Here is a 24,478-nt window from a genome sequence, read left to right on the forward strand (position 1 = left end):
GGACATTTGAGGATTCCAAGATATTTAGCTCACACCGTAACTTGAAAACCTTTTCTCATCCAAGGGCTTTGTGAAGATATCTGCCAGTTGCTCTTCAGTGTTGACATGAATGATGTCAATATCTTTCTTCATGACATGATCTTTGAGAAAATGATGACGAATTTCAATGTGCTTTGTCTTCGAGTGCTGAACTGGATTGTTGGCAATCTTGATGGCGCTTTCGTTGTCGCAGAAGAGAGGGACTTGCTTCAGATCGATGCCATAGTCCTTGAGAGTTTGCTTCATCCACAGAAGTTGAGCACAACAAGATCCAGCAGCAATGTATTCAGATTCAGCAGTTGAGAGTGATACACAGTTCTGCTTCTTTGAAGACCAACAGACAAGTGATCGTCCCAGAGAGTGACATGTTCCTGATGTTTACTTGCGATCCACCTTGTCACCAGCATAATCAGCATTCGAGAATCCAACCAGATCAAACCTTGAGCCCTTCGGATACCATAATCCGAGTGTTGGGGTGTAAGCCAAATATCTAAGAATTCGCTTCACAGCTAAGTGATGTGATTCCTTTGCTGCCGCTTGGAATCGAGCACACATGCAAACACTAAGCATAATATCTGGCCTAGATGCACATAGGTAAAGTAAAGAACCAACCATGGAGCGGTATACCTTTTGATCGAACTCTTTACCATTGTCGTCCGGACCAAGATGATGTTTGGCTGGCATTGGCGTCGTGTAACCTTTGCAATCTTGCATGCCGAACTTCTTCAGACAATCTTTGAGATATTTTTCTTGAGATATGAAGATGTCATTTCTTTGCTGACGAATTTGAAGACCAAGGAAGAACTTCAGCTCACCCATCATGGACATCTGATATTGCTCTTGCATCATGTATCCAAACTCATCACTATACTTCTGGTTGGTGCAACCGAAGATTATGTCATCGACATATATTTGGCACACAAACAGTTCACCATCATATGTCTTCGTAAAGAGTGTGGGATCTAGGGATCCCGGTTTGAAGCCTTTGCTCTTCAGGAAGTCTTTGATTGTATCATACCAAGCACGAGGAGCTTGTTTGAGGCCATATAGTGCTTTGTTGAGTTTGTACACCATATCAGGATGTTTTGGATCTTCAAAGCTAGGTGGTTGAGCAACATACACTTCTTCTTCAATCTTGCCATTGAGGAAAGCACTTTTCACATCCATTTGATATAGCAGGATGTTGTGGTGATTAGCATAGGCTAGCAGTATGCGAAAGCTTCAAGCCTAGCCACAGGAGCAAATGTTTCATCGAAGTCAATTCCTTCAACTTGAGTATATCCTTGTGCCACAAGACATGCTTTGTTTCTGATGACTTGACCATGCTCATCTTGTTTGTTCCGATATATCCATTTTGTGCCAATAATGTTATGCTTGCGAGGGTCGGGGCGCTTGACCAGTTCCCAAACATTATTTAGCTTGAACTGATGAAGTTCTTCTTGCATAGCTTGAATCCATTCAGGTTCCATAAAGGCTTCAGCAACTTTCTTGGGTTCAGATATTGATACAAATGAAAAATGCCCATAGAAATTTGCTAACTGTGTTGCTCTTGATCGAGTAAGTGGACCAGGTGTGTTGATGCTATCAATTATCTTCTCAATTTGTACTTCATTTGCAACACGAGGATGAACTGGACGAAGCCCTTGCTCATGTTGATCATTGTCATCATTGGGAGGATTGTCTTCGGTCTGAGCATTGTCTTCAGGTTGGTTTGGTGCAGAAATGATAAGTTCCTCTTTAGGCTGTGCTTCAGAGGGCATGATTTCACCAGTTCCCATCAGCTTGATAGATTCACTAGAAGGAGCTTCATCTAGTGTGCTTGGCAGGAGCTCTCGTTGTGAACCATTGGTTTCATCAAATCACACATCCACTGTTTCAACGATTTTGTAGTGGAAAAGGTTGAAGACTCTGTAAGAGTGTGAATCCTTTCCATAGCCAAGCATGAAGCCTTCATGAGCTTTGGGTTCAAATTTTGACTTGTGATGGGGATCCTTGATCCAGCATCTAGCACCAAAAATTCTGAAGTAGCTGACATTTGGCTTCTTGCCAGTAAGGAGATCATAGGATGTTTTTCCCAGAAGCTTGTGGATGTAAACACGGTTAATGATGTGACATGCAGTATCAATAGCTTCAGGCCAGAACTTTCTTGGTGTCTTGTACTCATCGAGCATTGTTCGAGCCATCTCAATGAGGGTTCTGTTCTTGCGCTCAACAATGCCATTTTGCTGAGGTGTGTACGGAGCAGAAAATTCATGAGTGATTCCCATTGTATCCAGATATAGATCAAGGCCGGTGTTCTTGAATTCAGTGTCGTTATCACTTCTGATATGCTTGATCTTGATGACATAATTGTTCATTGCTCGATTTGTGAATCGTCTGAAGACATCTTGTACTTCAGTCTTGTAGAGAATTATGTGCACCCATGTATATCTTGAGTAGTCATCAACAATGATGAAGCCATAGAGACACGCCGTTGTTGTGAGGGTGGAGTAGTGAGTAGGGCCAAATAAGTCCATGTGCAACAGCTCAAAGGGTTGAGATGTCGTCATGATTGTCTTCGAAGGGTGCTTGGCCCTCGTCATCTTCCCAGCTTCGCAAGCACCGCACAAATGATCTTTCTTGAACTTGACACCTTCGATGCCTATGACATGCTTCTTCTTGACGAGAGTGTGCAAGTTCCTCATGCCAGCGTGCCCCAGCCTTCGATGCCAGAGCCAGCATTCTGAAGCTTTTGCAAGGAGACATACGGCAAGTTGTGGACCTGCTGAGAAATCTACCATGTATAGATCACCTTTCCTATACCCTTCAAAGACTAGAGACTTGTCAGATTCCATTAGTGCAAGGCAACGATATTTTCCGAATATCACAATCATGTTTAAGTCACAAAGCATTGAGACAGACATTAAGTTAAATCCAAGGGATTCAACAAGCATCACTTTATCCATGTGTTGATCCTTTGAGATTGCAACTCTACCTAGATCCAATACCTTGCCTTTACCAGTGTCAGCAAATGTGATTTGACTCTTGTCGGATGGACATAAGGTTGAGTCCATGAGAAGACTTCAATCACCAGTCATATGATTAGTGCATCCGCTGTCCATAATCCATTCTGAAGCACGAGGTGTCATACCCTACAGTGCACTTAGGAGGATAGGCTTCACAATGTATGTTGTGAAGCATAAGCAGTTGATGCACACATGGATTATCACAGCATAGATGAAAGTTAGCACACAGTATGACAGGTAAGCGATTCATATGTGGAGTACATAGTAAGTCATTTTATCATGCGTCCCCTTGTGTTTTAGGTTCCCAGCAATAATATCGGACGCAGTTGATTGCTGGCTGGAGACCATGTTCTGCAAAAGAGAGTTAGTTCTTCTTCACCACCCACATCTTTAGGGGTGGCTTAGAAGCAATGAGTCTAAGTGCAGCATCTGAGAATTTCGGCTTCGGAGCCCTAGCAAATAGCCTTGCAGGAGATGAATGATACTCATATGAATAAGCAGAAAAGTTCTTAGTATTATTAACATAGCGGTTTGAAGACACACACTCATATTCATAAGTTTGAGTGTGATTTCCCTGCAAAACATTGGCGTTAGGGTGACTCAGATGAGTCTTGTTTCCGTATGAAGCCGTTGGACCATGTGACGCCTTTGGTCTGGGGTTTGTCTTCTTCCCCGATGGTGTCATGACAACATTCACAGGAAGATTCTCAAGACAGCTTTTGGGAACCTAGATCTTCTTCATTGGTGGTCCATTCCTGCAGTTAGTACCAATAAACCTGGCAAACACTTCACCATTCTGATTTTTGAACAGTTTATAGTTTGCATCAAGGGATTCATCAATGATAATAGGATTAGCACAGGTAAAGCCAGATAAAGTGGATGGATCCACTGAAGGTTCCTTTGCAGCAACCCATGTGGTTTTGGGATACTGCTCAGGCTTCCAGTAGGAACCATCAGCATTCATTTTCCTCTCGAACCCAACACCCTCTTTCCTAGGGTTTCGGTTCAGAATCTGCTTTTTGAGGACATCACAAAGTGTCTGATGCCCTTTCAGACTTTTATACATCCCTGTTTCAAGCAATTTCTTCAACCTAGCATTTTCATCAGCAATAGTAGTGGTATCCTTAGAAGAGGGGTTAGTTACCACATCAGTAGTTGAAGACAGAGCAACAGTAGCTGCAGTCGAACATTCAGCAACAGAGGCAGCGTTATCACGCTCAATGCATTTTAAACATGGTGGTTCAAATTCATCCTGAGCACCACTGATTTGTTGAGCAAGTAATGAATCATGCTTCTTCAGAAGAACTTCATAATCCACTCTTATCTTTTCAAGATCTTGCCCTCTTTGAAGACATTCAGAAGAAAGTTTCTCATGATCAGACAAGAGAGCATTATGTTGATCTTGAAGGGCGTCAAACTTGGAATGAAGTCTCTGAAGACTCTCAGCCAAAGCTTTTGACTGATCCATTTCTTCGCCCAACATATCATCGCTCTTACTAAGCATGTTTTGAATCTTTTCCAAAGCTCTTTGTTGTTTAGTGGCAAGGGAAGCAAGTTTGACATAGCTAGGGCCAAATTCATCACCTGATTCATCATCACTAGTTTCAGAGAGATAGCATTCAGTTACCTTGGCACCCCCTGCCATGAGGCATGGTGAAGATGAAGATAATTCAGGTGGAAAGGTCATCTCTTTAAGAGACTCCTTGTAGTCATCATGCCAAGGATCATGACGATTAAGATGACTTTCATAGACCTCAGAAAGCCGGTCCCAGATTAGCTTCGCGTGATTGAGGTGCATGACGTTCCTGAACTGATTTTGGGACAGGCAGGAGAAGATGACATCCTTCACTATGAGGTTCAGAAGAGTGTACTTGCGAATGTCATCAGCCTCCGCCATCTTGCATAGATCGGTAAGACCAATCTCGGCGACGGTCCACAATTCGCTGTCCATAGCCATGAGTCACTTCTTCATCATGGCTTTCCACCGAGGATATTCGTGACCGTCAAAGGTGGGGCAAGATACATTCCTCAATCCTGCAGTCGACATAGATAAACTCCAGGTGGTTAAACCGAATCACACAGAACAAGGGAGTACCTTGCTCTGATACCAATTGAAAGTGCTAGTTATCGACTAGAGGGGGGTGAATAGGCGATTTTTATCAAAGTCTTCAAAACATGGAAGTTTCGAAGATAAACAATAGAAATGACCTAATTGATATGCAGCGGAAGATAAACTACACAAAGCAAGCCATAGTCAAGTATGCAATAGTGGTAACGTACGAAGACTAACAGCAGCTAGGTAGTAAGGATTAGGATGGAAGATAGTATGAAGCCAATCAACAATAGTAGTCAAGCAATGAAGTCAATCAGATAAGACAGATAAGCAATGACTTCACGAAGACAAACTCAAAGTAAAGGAGGGAAGAGATAGAACCAGTCACTTGTTGAAGACACAGGATTTGTTGGACCAGTTCCAGTTGCTGTGACAAATGTACGTCTGGTTGGGGAGGCTGAGATTTAACTCAGAAGACCATGTCTTCACCTTATTCCCCTTGAGCTAAGGACACCCAGTCCTCGCCCAATCACTCTGGTAAATCTTCAAGGCAGACTTCCGAACCTTCACAGACATCATTCACTCGGCAATCCACAATGACTCTTGGATGCTCAGAACGCGACGCCTAAATAAGTCTTCAGGTCACACAGACAGAAAGACTTCAGTGATGCCTAAGACTCTTTGGCTCTGGGTGTTTGGGCTTTGTCCTTGCAAGGATTTCTCTCTCAAAGGCTTCGAGGTGGGTTGCTCTCAAAACGACAAAAGTTGTAAACTAACTCTGAGCAGCCACCAATTTATGGTGTAGGGGGTGGGCTATTTATAGCCACAAGGCAACCCGACCTGATATGTCCGAAATGACCCTGGGTCACTAAGGAACTGACACGTGTTCCAACGGTCAGATTTCAAACACACACGGCAACTTTACTTGGGCTACAAGCAAAGCTGACTCATCCAGCTCTGGATAAGATTTGCTCACATTGTCTTCGCTCGAAGACATAGGATTTGGGTTGAGCATCACTTCAGTCACTCTGACTTAGTTCACTTGGACCCCACTTAACAGTACGGTGGTTCCTATGACTCAACAAAGAAGAAAAGGAAACAACAAAACGACTCAGTCTTCGCGCTCCATAGTCTTCACTCAATGTCTTCTCATGTCATAGACTTCAGTGTGAATATCTTCACACACCACCTTTGTCTTTAATGTCTTCATACATTTTTAGGGGTCATCTCCGGTAGGTAAACCGAATCAATGAGGGACACTACCTGCGTTATCCTGCAATTCTCACAAACGCATTAGTCCCTCAACCAACTTTGTCGTCAATACTCCAAAACCAACTAGGGGTGGCACTAGATGCACTTACACATATATATATTAGTCAACCTAGGGTGCCTCGGCATTGATAAACTCTAAATGATGAAAACTTAACTTAGTATTTAAGGTGCCTCGGCGTCGACAAACCCTAAATGATAAAACCTTGGCTTTTAGGGTGCCTCGGTGTCGATGAGAACCTAAATGATGTACGCTTAGGCTTTTAGGGTGCCTCGGCGTCGACAAACCCTAAATGATAAAAGCTTAGCTTTTAGGATGCCTCGGAGTCGACAAACCCTAAATGATGAGACCATGATCTTGTTCCTTGACAATAACCAACTTTTTGACCAAACTTTTTTCCTATTTAGAGCGAAACATGGCCCACAATGATGAGGCCGGCGGTTCGGGCGGCAAGAAATTCTGGGAGCTGTCCCAGGAGATGGGGGAAGAACCTCACCGCTATGAGGATGCCGCGAAAGACACCGATCCTGACTACACAACCCCTAGTGGCGTCGGGGATGACACCATTGATGGTGCCACCGAGGATGCCACCACTGATGATGGCGGCACACGCATAGATGGCAGCCAACCGAAGAGGCAACGGAAGGACCGGCGCCCGAACATGCTCGGCACCGTCAAGGAGGAATTTACTGAAGTGAACTCCGACGGGCATCCAACGGCACCCAAAGAATTAGTCAAGGCGTACTCGGTTCAGCTCGGGTGCATTCTCCGGAGCACCGTCTCGATCAACACCGAGAACCTAAGGCATAAGGACCGAGGGAATTTGCGCAGCCTCCTCTTCATGAAGCTGCACGAATGATACAAGTTCCCCGCTGACTTTGTGAACACACGCCTCCTAGGGAATAAAGTGAACAGTGCCACCCTCACGAGGATGAGCACGTCCCTGTCTACTTGGAGAAGCTCAGTGAAGAGAATGATTGAAAAAGGTGATAGTTATGAGAAGATCCAGGCGAAATATCCTTCGATCAGCGAAGTTGACTACAAGGAGTTCAAGATCAAGTGCGAGAGCAGCGCAACCGTGGAATCTAGTCAATGGGGGAACAAATGCGGGAGTTGAACTTAGGGGTCCACCAACTCGGTCCCGGCGGTTACAGAGTGGCGGAGCCTATATGGGACAAGGAGGACGCGGAGCGTGCCGAGCAAGGCCTACCGCCCCGCTTCGAGAAATACCGTGATAAGCATACCAGGAACTTTGTCAGGGCCTGGTACAAGGAGGACCCGGTAACAAAGGAGCTTACCACGGATCCGAAGACCAAGGCGCTTGATCTTGTTCTGGTAAGGAATACACCCCCGCGTAATTAGCTCCATATGGTTGCATTCTAATGAATGAAGCCAAATTTCTAAATGGTTCACATTCCTTCCGCAGGAGACTGGAAGCAGTAGTGCGGGGTCGTCTTAGAGCTCCCCTGCTTGGGACAACACTCTAAATAGGGCATTGAACGTAATGGAAAACAAGGATAAGCTCAGTAAGCCGTTGTCAGCTGGTCGTGTGGGCGGCAAAGTCTTGTCCACAAAATGGTCGTCATACTATACAGCTGGTGGGCGAAAGGAGAGAAAGACCAGCTTGGAAAGCCAGTCGCGCGAGGTTCAAGAACTCAAGGCACAAGTGGCACAGATTCCAGAGAATATCCAAGAGCAAGTGCAACAACAACTGGGAACAACGCTCGCCGCCATGGTGCCTACCTTGATTCAGGGGCTGACGACGTGGATTGCAGGTGGCCAATAGGTGCCGCCCCCGATTCCCAACTTCACGGCCAGCAACTCGCACAACACGTAGGCGGTGCCATTGGTGTCTCTGGCGGAGGCGGTATTCATGTCTCTGGCGCTGGCACGGGCATTGGAGCTTAATGCACCCGGCGGGTGTACGCCGGCCGGCACCTCGCCAGCAAGCGGCCCCTCCGTCAGTTGCACGCCCTCCGTTGGCGGTGCCTCGACATTAGCCGAGCTCGACGGCATCACGGTAACTAAGCCTCTCGGTCGATGACTTCATCTCCTTGCCTTTGACTGGGCAACCCTGACGCCCTACATGTTTTCGCAGGGCGCCGCCGACATTCCATGCACTCTCCTGCACTTCGTGGGCGGCGAGTTGATTGATGTCGCCAAGGGCAGAATCATTCAACCGGGCAACCCCGTGTTCCAAGGTAATCCAATGCCACCCACAGTGTATAGGGTTGAACTGGTTCGGGTGCTGCCAGGCTGCGACGAGTTGTTACCTCCAATTCGACCCACTAGGGCCGACGAAGATGATGAGATGACCTTCAGCGCCTGCGTAAGCTGGCCCCTGCTTTGGCCGAAGAGCCAGATTCGTTTGGGGGAGGGGGACAACAACCCCACAGACAAGACCGCCAGTTGTGCGGCGCCAAGCCATGGCAAGAACGCCGCAACGCTACCGGACATGTCAGACATCCCTATGGCACAGGATCCAGACATGCATATGGCACAGGATCCGGACGATGATGACAACGACGACGGTACATTTACCAACATTGATAAGTATTTTGCCGAACATGGGTACGGTGACGAATTCTGCGGGCCTCCTTCTCAAGAACCCAACCCTGAAAAAGACGACCGCGATCTAGCTGGTACCACGGAGAAACCTAATTGCAATAGGCGTCGTCTGGCGTTCAATTCTCAGGAGACGCCTCCAGCTGCTGCCTTCACTGAGCCTCAGATAGCCGAGGTGCGAAATATTATCAGCACCAACATGCTCAAGAAGGCGGTCTGTGAGCAGAACTCGATCCCATTACAGCAGATCAAGAAGAAGGGACAGAAATGAAAGACTAACAAGGGCGCCGATGTGAGCCAGCCGGCACCGAGTATGATCCGTGCTCAGGACGGGCAACCTTCACCTAAGGATATCTTGAGGAGGGTTCATGTGGCGGGTAGGGCGATGCTACCGACAAATATGCTCAATGCTGCAACCGGTGCTATGCGGAGTCTGCATGACAGTGTTCTTTCTTTGGAGAAGCGGCGTCTCTCCCAGAATGATGTGGCATACCCGGTTTTCGTGGCCAAGGTGCCAGAGGGCAAGGGCTTTGTGGATAGCGCCATTGGGGGTACGATCGTCCTGTGGTTTGATGACATCTTTGCTAGGTTTAACCTTCATCCGCTGCACTACACCTTCGTTTAGCTGTTTTCGCTGAGTATGGAGATGCGGATCATTCGAGACAATACCCCGGACATCGTGATAGTCGACCCCTTCTACATGTGTGCCAAGATCTTGGGCAGCGCTGGGGACTGGAAAGTCACGAGTTCACACCTCGAAGGCGTCATTCTGGCAAACCCAGATAAGGATAACTTCCTCGTTCCTTACTTTCCCAAGTAAGTCATCCCCTCACCGCCCCGTAACATATGGTTTCTTAGATTTCGATCATTTTTTTTCTAACATTCCGTGTTTTGTGCAGTGACACACATTGCACACTCATCCTCTTAAGCCCAAAATATTCCTTGACCACGTATTTTGACCTGGACTGTAAGTCAAAGATAGACTACACAAATATGAAGAAAGTTCTTGATGATGCTCTCCCCGGCTACGCCAGATCTGGAGGCACCTTCAAGAGGCCAGTTCATAGGTACGGCAACCACGTGTTAACCCACAATACGACGTTCCCCTACGTCAAGCAGCCGCCTGGCGGTCAGAAGGATGCCTACTACGCCCTCCATCACATGCGGGCGATCGTACGGGACCATAATCACCTTCTGCTACCAGATAATCTCAAAGATTGGGCCACTAGCTTGTCAGCAATCCAGGACGCGGACATCAGACAAGAATTCTTTCGCATCCAGTCGGAGTTTGCGGAAATCATCCATCAAGATGTCCTTCGTACCTCGGGGCATTTCTACCTCAGATCTCAATCGTCCAACAGTGAGATTGAAACAATGCTACAAATGCAGGCTGACAACGCCCGCGATTTCATGACCATCATGAAAGACGGCGGCTTCATCCATGCTCCGGTCTCCTAAGTCAATCGAGTCAAAAGTAGTGATGCTATCTGAAATGTCGATTGGCTCATGTTGTAATATTAAACTTTTATGAACTTGTATATCTCTTTGGTTTGGACAATCGTTCAACTTATATGTAATCGATGCTATTTATTAGTAGGACCATGAATCGTGCTGCTATAGTTGTAATATTAAACTTTAATGAACTTGTATATCTCTGTGAATTGCTACTAACGTTTTGTTTGGCTAGTGCATAGAGATGTCGTCGTATGTCGTATACAAGGGTAAGGTTACCGGAGTCTACGATGACTGGGAGGAGTGTCGGAGACAGGTTCACCATTTCAGTGGTAACAGTTACAAAGGGTACACCACTAGGGCAGAGGCCGAAGTTAGATACGTGCGGTATCTAGCGGGAGAGAGGAGGGAGCGTTGGAGGAACCGGATGAAGACCAGTTTCATCGCGATTATGCTCATCGTGATGATCGCAGCTCTCTTCTATGTGATGGTAGTTTAGATGATCGATATCGACTTTAATGTGAAGACAAACTCGCTACTCGCGGTTTCGAGACTTGTAATGTTATAACTTTGTTCGGTATTTGAAATTCGGAGACTAATATGATGAATTGTATTCAGAGACTAATCTTCTATTGTATTCGATAAATCTGTTGTTTATATGGTGTGCTCTCTATATTATGTGCAGTAACATGTTTTGTAACCTGTGCAAATATCAGAAAAGAAAAGAAAAATCCCTAATATTCATACTAATGGCGCACCACTCAGCACACTAATGGTGCACTGCAGAAAGGACACTAATGGCGCACCACACCCTAGTGCGCCATTAGTATGCCAAAGCACATGGGTACATAAGCCCCCCTGTGAGGCATACTAATGGCGCACTGTGGGCTATACTAATGGCGCACTGTGTGGTGCGCCATTAGTATACCAGATACTAATGGCGCACCAGGGGTACGCCATTAGTATTTAATTCCAGTGGCGTGGTGCTAGTGGTGCACCAGTGGTGCCCCATTAGTAGGCAAAACTGGTGTGCCACTAGCAGGCATTTTCCTAGAGTGGGGCATTCGATGTCTATTTGATTGGCTGTAATGCAAATGGGAGACTATTGGAGATATGCCCTAGAGGCAATCATGTATGATGATATTTCTTATGTGTTTATGAATAAAGATAGTCCTTGGACATTATCAATGATGTGTATAAGCAAGTACGTAACTTGTTTGTGGGACTATGCATTGTATGATGACTGTCCTAAAAGGTCCCTAGTCGAAAGGGATGTGTGGACACGCAGCCGACTAGACTAGCATATGACACGGTCGGTGGCTTGGTCTCACTAGCCATGGAGCATTGGATGGTAACCGGATAATATGGACTTGGAAAGGTCTAGTCGGATTCGACGTAGTCGGATCCGAGTCGAGATAAGGTCCGAGTCGGACAGACCCAACTATGAGACGCAGCGATATGTCATATGTGAGTCTCTAGTACAACATACGTTCTATGTCCTAAAACCTGAGCTGACGCATGTACTCAGGATGGTGACAGACTTGCTTTGGGACGACCAAACGCTACTCCGTGACTGGGTAGTTACAAAGGTAGGTTTCGGGTTTCTCCAGTCCCATGCTGCGAGACATGGTCGAGCAAGATGGGATTTTCCCCTTCTATCAGGAGAGATATACTCTGGGCCCCTCGTGTGATCCGACCCGGATAAGCATGGCCATGCGACAAGGATTATGAGATAATCCGGATTGAGGTCGGTATCACTGGAACGAGAAAGAGGTCGGGCTAGCACAAGGATGAGAATCTCGCCTTGAGCCTGACAACATATATCGTGTGGCAAAGGGAACAAAAGTGTGACAGGTTGTACAGGTTCGCCTAACCAGCTTCATAGTCTGCTTGGTGGTCGGCACGCCTTGCTAGAGGCCTCTACCAACCATGCAGGTCGTAGGTGATCTGAACTGTGACCAAGCCGACTTGAACCTAAGGGGTCGCGCACTTAAGGGAAGGAACCTACGAGGTCGGTTCGTAGGACACTGGTCGGATGTGATCCGAACTGGACTAGGAACGTAACCGAGTAGACTTTGGGCTTTAGGGTCCGTGCAAGGCCCAAGTGTTGAGCCTACGATGGACGCTTATATAAAGTGGGGGTGCGGCACACTCATGCGGTTGATCGCTTCGGTGTTGCGACTAGGGTTTGCATGTGTTGCGAATAGCCACCTCCACTCGTTGCCGACTGTGTGATCGAACCTAGAAGTCCGCTGCATGGTGTTCCTCCTGCATGCGCGGATACCGTTAGAGGCGGTGCACTTGCGCCGCTCCGGCGAACTTGTACGTGGGATCGGACGACCGGCTGTTCGAGGGAGATCGGATGAGGAGGAGACGATCCACGCGGACGTGCTGCCCCAACTCTTCTTCCGCTGCACGGCACTGCATGTCTAGTGGTAGCGATCCGTGATCCATCTCCTGTACCATGTTCTTGGTTGTTCTGCGCGTAGGAAATTTTAATTTGCAGTCGACGCACCCTACAGTAGATCCCAACAACAGGATCTTGGAACTATAAACGATTGAAGTTGGAATTTCACCAGAAGTTCTATCATATGCATCTTGTTCATCGTGATCGTAATTACATATATAATTTCTGGCCTCGCGAAGGAGAAAGCATCTCCCAAGCTTGGGGGAGGCTTAAGTCAATGTTATATTCATGCCCCAATCATGAGCTCCCAAGAGAAATGATTATTCAAAAAATTTATGCTCGGCTTTCTCTCAATGATCGCACCATGCTCGATACTTCCTATGTTGGTTCTTATATGCTGAAGACTACTGAATTCAAGTGGGATTTATTGGAAAGAATTAAACGCAACTCTGAAGATTGGGGTTACGACGATGGTAACGAGTTAGGTATGACACCTAAGTTTGATTGTGTTAAATCCTTTATGGATACCGATGCTTTTTGTGGATTTAGCGCTAAATATGGGCTTGACTCTGAGATAGTAGTTGCTTTTTGTGAATCTTTTGCTGCTCACGTTGATATCCCTAAGGAGCAGTGGTTTAAATATAATCCTCCCACTGAAGTAAAAGTAGTTGCACCTGTTACAGTTGAAGAAAAGACTATCACTTATAATGATCCTATTGTTCCTACTACTTATGTTGAGAACCACCTTTCCCTGTTAGGATAAAGGATCAAGCTAAAGCTTCAACTGTTGTTCGTAAGAGTAATACTAGAACATATACACCTCCTGAGCAAATTAAAGTTGAACCTAGTATTGCGATGGTTAAAGATCTCTTGGATGATAATTTAGATGGGCATGTTATTTATTTCTGTGGTGAAACTGCTAATATTGCTAGACCCGATGCTAAGAAACATAGACCTGTTGTAGGCATGCCTGTTATTTCTGTTAAGATAGGAGATCATTGTTATCATGGCTTATGTGATATGGGTGCTAGTGCTAGTGCAATACCTTTTTCCTTATATAAAGAAATTATGCAGGATATTGCACCCGCTGAGTTAGAAGGTATTGATGTTACAATTAAGCTTGCTAATAGGGATACTATTAAGCCGGTTGGGATTGTTAGAGATGTAGAAGTCTTGTGTGGAAAGCTAAATATCCTGCTGATTTTCTTATTCTTGGTTCCCCACAAGATGACTTTTATCCCATTATATTTGGTAGACCCTTCTTGAATACTGTTAATGCTAGGATTGATTGTGAAAAGGATGTTGTTACAATTGGCTTAGGGGATATGTCTCATGAGTTTAATTTTGCTAAGTTTCGTAGACAACCCCGTGATAAAGAATTCCCTAGTAAGGACGAAATTATTGGTCTTGCTTCTATTGTCGTGCCTCCTACCGATCCGTTAGAACAATATTTGCTAGACCATGAAAATGATACGTTTATGAATGAAAGAAGAGAAATAGATGAAGTATTCCTTCAACAAGGTCCTATTGTGAAACACAACTTACCTGTTGAAATCCTAGGGGATCCTCCTCCACCCAAGGGTGATCCCGTGTTTGAGCTCAAACCATTACCTGATAATCTTAAATATGCTTATCTTGATGAAAAGAAGATATATCCTGTTATTATTAGTGCTAACCTTTCAGAGCAAGAAGAGGAAAGATTATTGAAAACTCTAAAGAAGCACCGTGCTGCTATTGCATATACTCTGGATGATCTTAAGGGCATTAGTCCCACTCTATGCCAACACAAAATAAAATTGGAGAAAGATGCCAAACTAGTTAGAGATCCTCAACGACGGTTAAATCCTAAGATAAAAGAAGTGGTAAGAAAGGAGATACTAAAACTCCTTGAGGCAGGTATAATTTATCCTATTGCTGACAGTGATTGGGTAAGTCATGTCCATTGCGTTCCTAAGAAGGGAGGTATTATTGTTGTTTCTAATGATAAAGATGAATTGATCCCGCAAAGAATTATTACAGGTTATAGGATGGTAATTGATTTCCATAAATTAAATAAAGCTACTAAGAAATATCATTACCCTTTACCTTTTATTGATCAGATGCTAGAAAGACTATCCAAACATACACATTTCTGCTTCCTAGATGGTTATTCTAGTTTCTCTCAAATACCTGTGTCAGCGGAGGATCAATCAAAAACTACTTTTACTTGCCCTTTCGGTACTTTTGCTTATAGACATATGCCTTTTGGTTTATGTAATGCACCTGCTACCTTTCAAAGATGCATGATGGCTATATTCTCTGACTTTTGTGAATAGATTTATGAGGTATTCATGGATGATTTCTCTATTTATGGATCCTCTTTTGATGATTGCTTGAGCAACCTAGATCAAGTTTTGCAGAGATGTGAAGACACTAGTCTCGTCTTGAATTAGAAAAAGTGCCACTTTATGGTTAATGAAGGCATTGTCTTGGAGCATAAAATTTCTGAAAGAGGTATTGATGTTGATAAAGCTAAAGTTGATGCTATTGAAAAGATGCCATGTTCCAAGGACATAAAAGGTATAAGAAGTTTCCTTGGTCATGCCGGTTTTTATAGGAGGTTCATTAAGGACTTTTCTAAAATCTCTAGGCCTCTGACTAATTTATTGCAACAAGATATTCCTTTTTTCTTTGATGATGATTGTGTAGAAGAATTCGAAATACTTAAGAAAGCTTTGATCACTGCACCTATTGTTCAGCCACCTGATTGGAATTTACCCTTTGAAATTATGTGTGATGCTAGTGATTATGCTGTAGGTGTTGTTCTAGGGCAAAGAGTTGATAAAAAATTAAATGTTATCCAGTATGCTAGTAAAACTCTTGACACTGCCTAGAGAAATTATGCTACTATTGAAAAAGAGTTCTTAGCAGTTGTATTTGCATGTGATAAGTTCATACCTTATATTGTTGATTCTAAAGTTACTATTCACACTGATCATGCTGCTATTAAATATCTTTATGGAAAAGAAATATGCTAAGCCTAGACTTATTAGATGGGTTCTCTTGCTCCAAGAATTTGATTTGCACATTATTGATAGAAAGGGAGCTGAGAACCCCGTTGCAGACAACTTGTCTAGGTTAGAGAATGTTCTTGATGACCACTACCTATTGATGATAGCTTTCCTGATGAACAATTAGCAGTCATTAATGCTTCTCGTACTGCTCCATGGTATGCTGATTATGCTAATTACATTGTTGCTAAATTTATACACCTACTTTCACATACCAGCAAAAGAAAAAGTTCTTTTATGATTTAAGACATTACTTCTGGGATGACCCACACCTTTATAAAGGAGTAGATGGTGTTATTAGACGTTGTGTACCTGAGCATGAATAGGAATAGATCCTACGCAAGTGTCACTCCGGACCATATGTAGGACACCACGCTGGAGATAGAACTGCACATAAGGTATTGCAATCTGGTTTTTATTGGCCTACTCTCTTAAAAGATGCATGTAAGTTTGTCTTGTCTTGTGATGAATGTCAAAAAATTGGTAATATTAGTAGACGTCAAGAAATGCTTACGAATTATTCTCTTGTTATTGAACCATTCGATGTTTGGGGCTTTGATTATGTGGGACCTTTTCCTACCTCTAATGGATATACACATATTTTAGTTGTTGTTGATTACATTACTAAGTAGGTAGAAGCTATTCCAACTAGTAGTGCTGATCATAACACCTCTATTAAGATGCTTAAGGAAGTTATTTTTCCGAGGTTTGGAGTCCCTAGATATCTCATGACTGATGGTGGTTCACATTTTATTCATGGTGCCTTTCGTAAAATGCTTGCTAAATATGATGTTAATCATAGAATTGCATCTCCTTATCACCCGCAATCTAGTGGTCAAGTAGAATTGAGCAATAGAGAGCTCAAATTAATTTTGCAAAAGACTGTTAATAGATATAGGAAGAATTGGTCCAAGAAACTCGATGATGCATTGTGGGCCTATAGAACTGCATATAAAAATCCTATGGGTATGTCTCCGTATAAGATGGTTTATGGAAAAGCATGTCACTTACCTCTCGAACTTGAACATAAAGCATATTGGGCTATTAAAGAGCTCAACTATGACTTCAAACTTGCCGGTGAGAAGAGGTTATTTGATATCACTACAAGAAATATGTCAACTAGTGACCTTCTGTCAGTGACCCTAGAAGAATTGGTCATAGATCTATGACCATTTCAGACCAATTGGTCAAAAGCTGTTTGGGGGGCTCCTAACCCTAAACCATTGCGACCATTTTGGTGAGAAAGGTCGTAATTTCCTTACATGAAATGGTCACAAAGCAAATAGTGCTAGTCCGATGCCTTATTTCTAGCTGTTAATGACCAATATAGATGGTCATAGCCTTGTAGATTGTGGTGGGTTGTGATGACTAGGCGCCATCTCATCAGTTTTGCCTATGTGTCATGTCCATGTGGCAGTTTTTGCCCTAGGTTGTGAAGCAACCTATATTTCTGTTATTCCAAAAATTCCCAAAAAAATCTCATAAATATTTTGGATCATATCTTCATCAAATATGTGAAAAACATTCCTTGCCTAGTTCAAAAATAATTCGAAAATATTCATTTTCCTATTCTGTTCGGAGTAGCACTTTATGAAGGAAGTACCACTTTGGCATGTCCAAATGGTATCCATTTTCTACAGTGCTTTCCTATGCCCAAATAACCAGCCTCCACCAAATGCCAGCTCAATCCATTCATTATTTTCAGCCCAGCTTCAACATTCGTATTTATGTCCAGTGTGGTACTTTGTAAAGCAAGTACCACCTAGGCTCCTTCTTTTGAGGTGAAAATTTGTGAAGATGGTCTTCTTAGTAACTGATCATCCTCAGCCAAAACACACGCCTATTAGCCATGTGCATTTCCCGTACCGCAAATCAAACACTTGGCTACTTATTCATGTTTGAGCATCGATCGGTCTCCTCGTGAGAATCTTATGTTGTGATTTTCTTCCTAGCACCTACCTGGGGAGTGCCCAACCCACTAGACATGCCTAGGCCGCCCAGAACACATGGCAACGCCACGGTCACGCGGTGACCACGCAGCGGGCATGCGAGCTTACGCGCTCTAGAGTTGGGGCCCTCGGCCACCGTCCAAACCTCGATGTATCGCCATCAAACCATGTATTTCTGATTAAATAGATACTTATTTACCTAGAAATGATTTTTGGAAAAAATAAAGAGCAAACTATGAGGCAGCTGCAGTTCAAATTTAACCCGCTTCCAGCTGAATCGACGGGAATTTGTCTTTTCACCAGAGGTGGATCAAAACATTTGACACTCAACCATTTTGTCAATTGTGCATTAAATATGGCCTAGTATTTTATAAAATTGATTAGGTCCAATTTTGCAACAAATATATGGTAGGTCCTTCACAAAAAAACTCATTTCAGGCACTCAGAAAATGGAAAATGGTTTTTTCGTCCAAAGAAAATGAAAACTTCCTTAGGCAACATTGTTTGCCATTCCAATATGCACCCTTGTGCACAATATGAGATCATTTGAACAAACTATGCCATGAATGTGGCCATAAGATTGATCATTTGGCTTGAAAGCCATGAATCTTCACACTTATAGCTCATTTCTGAGAACACTTTTTAAAATAATTACTGTATTACAAGTTTATTATTTTTCCTGGAAACTTGCTCACATATAATGACACAATGCGAAGGTTTTCCAAATTTTTGATTTTTTTTGAATTTTTTATGCCCGTTTCAAAATGCGGTCAAAACGTCGGGCTTGACCGTTCCTAGCTAGTGGTTGAATCTTGGAAATATTTTGGTGTTTCTATGATTAAATAGATACTTATGTACCTAGAAATTATTTTTGGAAAAAATAAAGAGCAAACTATGAGGCAGCTGCAGTTCAAATTTGACCCATTTCCAACTGAATCGACGGTAATTTGTCTTTTTCACCAGATGTGGATCAAAACTTTTTTCACCCAACCATTTTGTCAATTGTGCATTATATATGGCCTAGTGTTTTATAAAATTTATTTGGTCCATTTTTGCAACAATTATTTGGTAGTTCCTTCACAAAAAAACCTTCTTTGGGGCACTCAGAAAATGAAAAATGAATTTTCCGTGCAAAAAAAATGAAAACTTACTTAGGCAACATTGTTTGAAATTCCAAGATGCACCCTTGTGCATAATATGAGATCATTTGAACAAACTATGCCATGAATGTAGCCACAAGATTGAGCATTTGGCTTGAAAGCCATTCATCTTCACACTTGATAGGTCGTTTCTGAGAACACTTTTTTTAAATAATTACCATATTACAAGTTTATAATTTTTGTTGGTAACCTGGTCACATATAATGACAGAATGTGAAGGTTTTCCAATTTTTTTAATTTTTTTTGAATTTTTTATGCCCGTTTCAAAATGCGGTCAAAACGGCGTGCATGACCGTTCCTAGCTAGTGGTTGAATCTTGGAACTTTTTTGTGTTTATCTAATTAAATAGATACTTTTATACCTAGAAATGTTTTTGGTAAAAATAAAAAGCAAGCTATGAGGCAGCTGCAGTTTAAATTTGACCCGCTTCCTGCTGAATCGGCGGAAATTTATCTTTTTCACGAGAGGTGGATCAAAAGTTTTGACACCCAACCATTTGGTTATTTGTACATTAAATATGGTCTAGTATTTTAGAATAATGATTTGGTACAATTTTGCAACAAATATTTGGTAGGTCCTTCACAAAAAAACTCATTTTGGGCACTCGAAAAATGAAAAATGAAATTTTCGTGCAAAGAAAATGAAAAGTTCCTTAGGCAACATTGTTTGGAATTCCAAAATGCACCCTTGTGCACAATATGGGATTATTTGAACAAAGTATGCCATGTATGTGGTGTGGGACAGTGATGCGTGGCGTCGCTGGGTGTCGGGTAGTGGCCACCAGTCATGCATGGCGCCGCAAGGTCGTCGAGGGTTGCAGCAGAAGGTGATGCTACAATAGTCAGCGGTGATGCAACAGAGCATCACCGGGGACCGCCGGTGCTGTGATCCGACATCGTCGGGACCGACGGAGTTGCAATGAAGCAGTGTCGGGCCGCTAGTGTTTTGATTTTCTAGCTTAATTGTATACGGTTGTGATCTTGACATTTTAATTAATTGTAAATAAGTTGTGGACTAATATTTTTGAAAAAAATTGTGGTCCTTTTTACAAGACAGGTTTGTAGTTTTTCTTAAAAAACTTAAGAAATTTTGGGTCCAAATTTTGAAGATTCCAGCACAAAACAATCGGCCAATGAGAAGCAAGAAACCACAATCACGCGGATCACCCCGTCCGAAGCAATCTAAGCCATCCATATCACACCTATCAACAGTGGAGCGTCTCCCGAGAAACCCGAACCCTAACCCACCTACCCACCAATTCCTCACATCCGATCAAGGCACCCCGCCGCCCCCGCCTTCCTCTCCCTCATCTCTTCTTTCTCCTAGATCCGATCGAAGCACCGCCGACCTCTCCACCATCTCCTTCCCGTCCCCCATCGCGCCGCCATCCACCTCGTTGCCTCCCATCTCCTCCCGCCCCCTCCCTCCCCCACCTTCCCCTTTTGCCCCTCCTTCCTGGACCCCGAGGGCGCCCGCATCGGCTCTGGCGCCACCACGCTCCACGCCGTCGCCTCCCTCGCCCGCCACCTCGTCTCCCAGGTCAGGAAGCCCTACCTCGCTCCACCTTTCCCTCGCCTGCTCGTGCAGTCAGTAGATTTCTGCTCCCTTGACCTGAATTTTGACATCTGAACTCAATTTCTCTTGCAGGCCACCAAGGAAGAGATCACCGAATTCCTCCCCGAAGCGACCGGATCCTCCGCATCCGTGGTGTGCTTCATGGCCACCAAGCACGTGTTGCTGCTGCACGCTGGCGGCGATAGCAAGAGGGTTCCGTTGGCGAACCCCATGGGGATGGCCTTCCTGCCGGTGCCTTACCTGGCCGGGGCAACCCCGACGGGCCTGTCCCGCTGCTCTTCGACCACATCAGGGGGGTCCAACGCAAGGCAATCATTCAAGACCGGCATCGGCAAGTCCAACCTGCCCTCCCGCTTCACCCGCAACGAGTTCAGCCTCGAGTCCAAGTCCACCATCAGGGGGGTCGAGTTCGCCACCCGCTCCCTCTAGGTCGACGGCAAGGTCGTCAAGGCCCAGATTTGGGACACCGCCGGCTCTTCCTATCCCCGTCTGTTCGGCAGCAGGTAGATTCCCCTTCCCCTTGAAGCGCGCGTGTGTGTGTGTCAGCTGTGGGGCTTTTGTTTGTTGGATCTCGCTGCCGAATTATGCTCCATGCTGGCGCGGCTGCGCGCTGAAGTGTAGGTGTAGGTTCAGTCGGTCCTGCTAATGGATCATAACATCGGCTGCTTACGAATCAGTTGGCTGTACGACTTGGGGACTTGCATAGCTAGAATCGCATGATCTGATTGGTGATGTTTTTGGTCCTGGAAATGCCCCCCTTTGTAGATTTAGCTTAGTACACTGTGATCATGTAGTCTGTGTAGGCTTATTACTCTGTGTGGTTTTATCTTGCCACTGCAGTGAAGATCAGGGATTCACCAGCAACGGAGTTAGTTCTGATATTTCAGTTGTAATAGTTGTTACATTTCTCATGTTTGATTCCTGTTCTGGAAGTCCAAGTAACTTACAAAGTACGCCCTATCATGATCGATTCCTTCTCAGTTAGTCTCCGGGGGAAATAATATGCTAGTTTTGCCACATCTGGGAATTCTATTAGTTTTGCTTTTGCCAACTGCGCAAACCGCACAAAACCATAGCATAGCATTTGAAAAAGCGATGACCCTTAACCGTACGCCTGTAGAGACTGCCAGTCATGTACTCTGTTTCACAATTTTGATTTCTTCTCCGGTTACACGCAGTCAGTCTTCCAAGGTCTGTTGTGCGTCCTGCTAGTGTTCACAGTGTTCCAAGTTCATGGGGGTCTTGTTAATTTGTTCATGTGATGATTCTTCTACACATTTCATAGTTTCTTCTACATAGGTGCTACATTTTGGGTAAATCCTGTGCAGATTATGAAGTAACTTTGGTGCCTCGGTAACCATCTTCTTTGTTCTTTTGCAGTTGTGGAGACCATGGATGGGACTATCTCAGAAGCACCATTTTGCCTTTTTCAGTTAGATGCCTTTGGATTGCTTGGCATCAGACCCTGTTCAAGGAGATTTGCTTTTGGTAGATGCAGAGTATAGATTAATTATTCCATAAAATTCACCACATGAGTATACTACTTAATAGCCAATTTCCATGGTCAAATTCAGCCCTTGATGCAAATGGACATCATGATTCTGTTATGCGCCGAGGTCGGTGGTTGAATTCTTGATTGGTGTGGAACACAATGGACAGGGCAAAATCAGGTCCAATTTTTTTTCTTGAATAGCCTACTGTCTTCACTGGACGATTTTTCTTTTCTTCTTTGACCCAGTTGATTGTATGGCACTGAAATATAAATATTTGTTTGCTCGTCCTTCCCTTTGTAAATTCATACCATGCCTGGAAATGTTTGATTGGCCATCTTCTTCTTATTGATCCATAAAAACTTGACATTTTTGTTGTAAAAACATACCTGTATATATGCTGATAGTCTAGTAAGAACTTGTTGTGTCTGGGTTTGTGGATCTTAAAAAATATATCATCTATGCTTTTATCCTTGAACTATTGCTATGGTGATGAATGCCCATGCGTACCTTTGTTGTCACTTTTTAGGGTGTGCGTAGTTTGTTAATTCAGGTAACTACAGGATATCCTTACTCGTACAAAATGCCCAGTTGTTGTTCTTGTAAATATAGGCGTGCCTACCATTGCCCCATCGGCACCATCACCAAACAGAAAAGGGCTCTAGCCTCTTCTTATGACAAGAAAAATAGGCGTTGTTACCTGTTTGCATCTGAGATTGCATAATATTGGAGGAACATGCTTAATTGGCCTGTGCATTTGGCAGATATAGTAGTGTTTGTTCTGCTACTAGCATCCTGTACTGTTTAGTTGGTATTTGGTATTATATATTTTTCTTCTAGCCTATAATTATTCATTTTAGATCTTGTTGCATGATGTGTCATGTATATGACTAGTACTACTATTTCTGCATGCTTATATGTTTGTGCATTGACTAGCTTAGCAAGCACAGTAGTGTTCTATTGAAATTTGAGGCATATCTTTGTTCATAAGTGTCTTTGTTCCCATGCAGTGTGCTTTGAAACGTAGGGCGAATCTTGTGGAGGAGTAGGGCGAATCGGACATTGTCTCGCTTGTGCCGCTCTGGTAAAAACAGAGCACCACTCTTACTTGATGTGCATGTGTTAATACGGCAAAATGATTGAGATCTGTTTGACTTTTCTCTTCTCTGTGTAGATAACATGCTGAATGTTGTTCATGCGACTGTGTATGAATCTTCTGTACGTGCAGATTATCAGGCATTTTTAATGCTGCTGAGAGTGTAACAGAGGTGAGGTTTGTACTGCTGTTGAAACAAATAGCTGAGGAAGTCACAATGTTCTTCTGTTAAGCCATTGTCTCATGTACTTACAAATTTCTGGTTGACGTGTAGTGTTTCAACCAACAGCAGAAAAATCAGTTTGATGTATGGATGCTTCATGCGGTGGTAGCTAATGATCTCTGTACTGATGACAATTTTGTGGTAAGTGTACTGTGGTAAAATGCAGATGTTGATTATTTCCTCGACCATGGTTGTGACGTGCTTGGTTTTAGTGGTCCTGATGTATGAGCATACTTTTCCCGTTTCTTGCTGTTTTAGGATATCGTGTCTGATTTCAATGTTGGGTCGACCGAGTTGTCGATTTTCTCACCCTGGTCATACCATAATATGTTAGTGTTTAGTCATGTATGCATCTCCATCTTGCAAGCCTGCCATACATGATAGGATTAGTAGTTATTAAGTACTCATATGTGCTTGTAGAGAAGGATACAATTATTATTTAACTAGTCCAGATTTTTTACATTTGATGTGCTTCCAAGGGACACAGATCTCTACTCTTCTATATAATGTCGTCCATCTTCTACCCATGTATTTTATTGGCAATCATTCAACTTTCACTCTATCTCACTACTAATTTATGTAGATCGGGATATAATGTCGTCGAGGTGGCTGCTGCTCTTACCGAAGATCAGAAGAAGCTTAGATATGTGCACCAAGTTTTAGTTGATGTTGCCACCAAGTTTTGGTGCATGTGTATTTGTTTTTTGATTGTATGTACACTTGTTGGATCGTCCAGTATGTGCTATTGTACATGTGCTATTGTGAGTTTCATTGATCAATTTTTGGATTTGATTATTTAATTGAAAGAATGTTTTGGTTGTTGCTGTTGAAATGTGTAAATTTGAAATCTATGAATGAAAAGGTTTGGATGTTCTATTGGATCAAATAATATTTAGGCTCTAAAAATGCTATGGCCCAAACAATAGTGGACCGGAATGTTGTGCATATATGAAAAACGGTACAAAAAGGCTTAATGAAATGGACTGTGAAATGGCTAAGGCCTAGAAATAAAATGGCCAAATTGTTGGGCCGGGCCCAGGTAGTTGACTCGAATTGAAAGAAAAAAAACAACAAATCAGCTGAATTAATGGGCTCGGCCCATGTAAAACACTCAATTGGACCGGGCTGAATCTTGCCAGTGACC

General features: G+C 43.6%; 1 long non-coding RNA gene across 2 annotated transcripts; it reads left to right on the top strand.

Moving 5' to 3' along the window:
* Positions 1-20,199: 20,199 nt before the first annotated feature.
* On the top strand, positions 20,200-24,092 carry LOC119324232. 2 transcript variants are annotated; one of them, XR_005156822.1, is made up of 8 exons: positions 20,200-20,489; positions 20,598-21,028; positions 21,906-22,013; positions 22,100-22,195; positions 23,026-23,099; positions 23,190-23,283; positions 23,386-23,475; positions 23,918-24,092. It is a non-coding gene; the product is annotated as an uncharacterized LOC119324232 (long non-coding RNA). The 2 variants fall into 2 exon arrangements; XR_005156821.1 differs by having other exon boundaries at positions 20,201-20,489; positions 21,906-22,195.
* Positions 24,093-24,478: the final 386 nt, after the last annotated feature.

The sequence above is a fragment of the Triticum dicoccoides genome, chromosome 6B (genome assembly GCF_002162155.2).
Source record: "Triticum dicoccoides isolate Atlit2015 ecotype Zavitan chromosome 6B, WEW_v2.0, whole genome shotgun sequence".
NCBI classification, from domain to species: domain Eukaryota; kingdom Viridiplantae; phylum Streptophyta; class Magnoliopsida; order Poales; family Poaceae; genus Triticum; species Triticum dicoccoides.